The sequence below is a fragment of the Elephantulus edwardii genome, unplaced genomic scaffold, assembly GCF_000299155.1.
Source record: "Elephantulus edwardii isolate Elephantulus edwardi_28Jun2011 unplaced genomic scaffold, EleEdw1.0 scaffold00092, whole genome shotgun sequence".
NCBI lineage: Eukaryota > Metazoa > Chordata > Mammalia > Macroscelidea > Macroscelididae > Elephantulus > Elephantulus edwardii.
Window position 1 is genome coordinate 1,966,204 of NW_006399842.1, and position 4,927 is coordinate 1,971,130.

Genomic DNA, 4,927 nt, shown 5'->3' on the forward strand with positions numbered 1-4,927 from the left:
CCTACCCCCAAATATAATCCACTCTGCAACCCTCATTGCATACTCCTATGATAAAAATAATGCCCTAAAATATAATACTTTTAGACTATTCTCTCCACTTCACTATGCAGCTCTTATTCTGGACTATTGTCATGCAAATATACCTAATCATACATTCATTTTAAGCAGTTCTCTCCCTCTCTGTTTCAATGCAGTGTACATTATTTATCCCCTCTTTTCTTAGTTTCCTCTAACCCCCATGTCAGTCCTGTTTTATAACAGTGGCATTGTGCTATATTTGTCCCTTGTGACTGAGATATTTCACTCAGCAAAATGTCCTCCAGGGTCACCTATTTTGTATAATATTTCATGAGTTCCTTGTTTTCCAATGCTGCATAGTATTCCATTGTGTGACTATACCACAGCTTCTCTATCCATTCATTTGTTGATGAGCATTTGGGTTGTTTCCATCTCTTTACTATTGTGAACAATGCAACAGTAAACATAGGTGTGCATATATCTGCTTGGGTGGCAGTTCTGGTTTCTTTAGTGTATATTCCCAGTAATGGAATTGCTGAATCAAATGGTATTTCTATTTCCAACTTTTTGAGAAAGTGTCATTTTGCCTTCCAGAGTGATTGTACCATTTTATACTCCCACTAACACGCACTGTTAAATTTTTTTTTTTTTTAAAACACCCTCCTCCTCTAAATCACACCCATTCTTCCTTTCATGTCTCTGGTCATTACTTTACTCTATCCTTCCAGATCCAGTTTACCTAGATCTTCTCCAAATTGTTTCCTGTTACCCTAAATTTAGGTTGGATGTCTGTTTATATAGTCCCATAGAGTTTTGTTTATCCCTCTTAGTACTTGTCTTTCTGTACTTCAATTATCTACTTAGTATCATCTTTTTGCTGATAGATGGCAAGCTTCCTGAGGGCAGGTGAGGTTACTGTTGTTGTGTACTGTAGAATTGGAACTAACCCAAAGCACAGTTTTCAGCAGGTTTTCAGAGGCAGTTAATCTCACAAGAGGAGAGTGCCCATCCTTCTCCTGTGGATTGGTGTAAATGTTAGCAGTAGAATCTCCACCAAATAGGCCTGTCATATTGTAATTGCCCAACAATAGTTTGGCAAAAATAAACATGTTGTCAGGAAGACATTATGCCTAGAAAAGTAGAGGGTTAATGAAACAGCTGATTGCCAATAAAAGAAAAACCAGCCAATCAGTTATAGTTTATTGTTAACACAATCAGCAATACTCAAACAGTTTACACTCAGCTTCCAAGTAAATAAAATTGGAATTATGGAAAGTAACTCAGATTGGAGGAGGTCTATATTAGTTTCCATTCCCAAGAAAGGTGATCCAACTGAATGTGGAAGCAATCAAGCATATCATTAGTATCACAAACAAGCAAAATACTGCTGAAGATAATTTTTAAATTACTAGAACAGTACATATATAGGGAACTTCCAGAAGGTCAAGTGGGGTTCAGAAGAGGCTGTGGTACCAGGGATATCACTGATGATGTCAGATGGATCCTGGCTGAAAGTAAAGAATACCAGAAGAATGTGTATTTATGCATTATTGATTATGCAAAAATACTTGACTGTGTGGATCATAACCAGTTGAGGCTGACATTGAGAAGAATGTGAATCCCAGAGCACTTAACTGTGCTTATGCAGTACCTATACCTGGACCAGGAATATGTTGTGCAAACAGAGCAAGGGAACAACTCATGGTTTAAAAATTGAGCGGGGAGTGTGTCTGGGAGTCTATCTCCACACCTTTTCAATCTATATGCTGAACAAATTACGAGAAGCTGAACCCTGTAAGTAGAGTGTGGCATCAGGATTGGAGGGAGACTCATCAATAACCTGCGTTATGCAGAGAACACAACCTTGCTTGCTGAAAGTGAGGAGGACTTGAAGCACTTTTTGCAGAAAATCAAGGAATGCAGTCTTCAGTATGGATTGTATCTCAGTATCAATAAAACAAAGATTCTTACCACTGGACTAATAGGCAGCATCATGATGGATGGAGAGGAGATTGAAACTGTCAACAGCTTCACCTTACTTGGATCCACAATTAACACCCTTGGTACAAGCAGTCAGGGAATAAGAAGATTCATTGCACTGGAAAAATCTGCAGTTAGGGACGTCTCCAAATTTTATTGAGGAGCAATGATTTCAGTTTGAGGACAAAGGTATATCTGATTTAGGCCATAGTCTTTCCAATTACTTGTTATGTGTCTGAGAGCTGGACAATAAATAAGGATGACAGAAAAAGAATTGACACCTTTGAGCTGTGGTGTTGGAGAAGGTGCAGCCGGCGTGTTGTTTGGAGGCAGGAAAAATGAGACTTAGCCTCACATTCTTTGGGCATTTGCTAGGAGGGTCTATTCCTTGGAGAAGGATATGATGCTGTGAAGGATGGATGGTTGGCAAAGGAGAGGAAGACCCTCAACTAGGCAGATTGACACGATGATTGCTGCAATGTGCTCTTGTGTGTCAGGAAGTGTTAGGATGGTGCAGGATAGAACAGAGTTTAGATCTTTTGTAAATAGGGTTGCTATGAGTCATACTTGACTCACAGAACCTAACAACAATGAAAGAAAGGACGATCCTTGAGAAGATGGTTTGCCCTCTCCTCTAGGAGACTGCAATGTGGGTTTGAGTGTGGGGGAGACAGGATAGGGAAGAGTTTCAATCTTTTGTTTATAGGTTCACTGTGGGTCAGAGTCAACTCAATGACTTCTAACAACAATAAATATTTGTTAAATGAATACATTATCATTAATAATTTTATTGTTTGTATCCAGGGATGGTCATGTAAAAAAACTCTGTTCTCAGACTGGTTTAATAATCCTAAGTAAGAATAATAAAGTCACATAAAAATAAAATAATAGTACAACTCAGTTTAAAGAAGCAGATTTTTATTCTATCACCAAACTATAGCTATACTGAGATCTTTCCAGGACTCTGAGATTTTGTGGGGTTGTGTCTTTTTTTTTTCAAGGCTTTTATTAAAAAAAAAATAGGGTCTATTTGTCATGAGCTAGAACATTAACAAGGTAATGAGAAAAAAATGTCACCCTCCATCTTGCATAACATTCTGAGTTTTTAGGAGAAAGAAGAGATATCTTTTAAAACAGTCAGAACACAGCATTAACACTTAGGGAAGAACCTTATTCTTTAATGGCTATGTAGTATTCTGCTTTAAGGTTGTATACCACAATGTATTTAGCCAAGTCACTATTGGCTTCATATTGTTTAGTTTGGAGTTTACTGCACAATCATATCCTTGTATACCAATTTTATAGTGTCACATAAATTTACAAATAGGAGAGTTATTAAAAGGATATAAACATTTTGGTCAGTCTGTCCTGACCTGTTCATAGTCTGTTATGAATGTCTAATAAACCTCAGTTTTTTTCTCTTGCTCTAAAAAAAAAGATATAAACATTTTATATTTTTATTCAGGTTGCTAAAACTGCTCTTTAATAATTATATCACTTTATTTTGTCATCTAAGTGAGTAAATTTTATATTTTGTTTTATTTTATCATTAGTGATATAAAACAGTTTATCAGTATAGTTAAAATATCTCAAACAGCTTGCATTTTTATAATTATTTTTACATTTGACTTTTACTTTTATCATTCATTTTCATTCATCTTCTATGAATTTCCTATTCATACTTGTTTGTTTTTCAACAAAGATTTCTTTTTTATCCTAGTTTGAGTGAAAATTTACAAAGAAAATTATTTTCTTTTTAACAATTTATACTTTTTATTTTGTGACATTAATTGCAATTTCTTCATATTCCTAATTCTTCCCTGCCTTCCCCCATATCTTTTTCCTCTGCCCTCTCCTGCCTTCTGAGCTTTGTTTTTAGTCAAATACTGCCTTTTTGGTTTCACATGGTTGATTAAACTGAGAAGAACATTCTTCCCTGGTGTTGTAATTAACTTTACAGGCCTGCCTATTGTTTGGCTGAAAGTTGATCCCTGGGGGTGAGTTCAGTTCCAGCTGGAAGGGTATCCAAGAGTTACAGTCTTGGGGATTCCATTTATATTTATATGTTTAATGGGCCTCAGGCATATAAAATTAGATTAATCACAACCCTTGGTATGACACACTTGCATCATTGATTTTTGCAAAAGTCCCCCTATGTTATGCATTCATTTGCTTGATTGTTGATTGTTTTTAATGGAAAGTTTATTTGCTTGGTATGTCAAAAAGAATGCAAGCAATGTCATAACAAATATACAGAAATTTGAAAATCAACTTAAGACCTTAAAGCAGAAGAAATTTCTTTAATCTGACAACAGCCTCTCAGGAAGACTTTACCCTATAGTTAATTATCATTCAATGGAAGTTACTTTATAAATTAGCCTTACAAGTAAAACTCCAATCCTATAAATCAATGCCAGTTAAACATTATAGCTAATATTTCACTGTAGTGCAAAAGGAGACGGATTCTGCTACCTATTTTCTTTGAAAAGACCTGGGGGAAAATGTTTATTATACATACAGCAGTCAAAATGTTAGATCTAGAACATAGTGTTTTGTTGACTTTTAGCCTCAGACAGTTATATGCTAATCATTCATATTTACTCACTCATTCTTTGCTGTGGAGTCAGAACTGACTCATAGCTGACTCTCCTGAAGGCTTGGGGAGGCTGTAAATAGCACAGGAGGAGATTGTTCATCTTACTCCTAGGCGCTGTGGGGTGAATTAGAACCACCAGGGTGGTAATGCCTTTGGGTTAGCAGTGCATCTCCCTACATACTATGACACGAGAATGCTCCTAAATGTTAATCATTAATATGGTATATAAGGCTAATTAATGTTCAATCTATCTTCGACTGTAAAAGTTGGTAGAAATCATCTATTTCTTCTTCTTTGGCTCTGGTTGTTGGTGCATATATCTGAATGATAGTG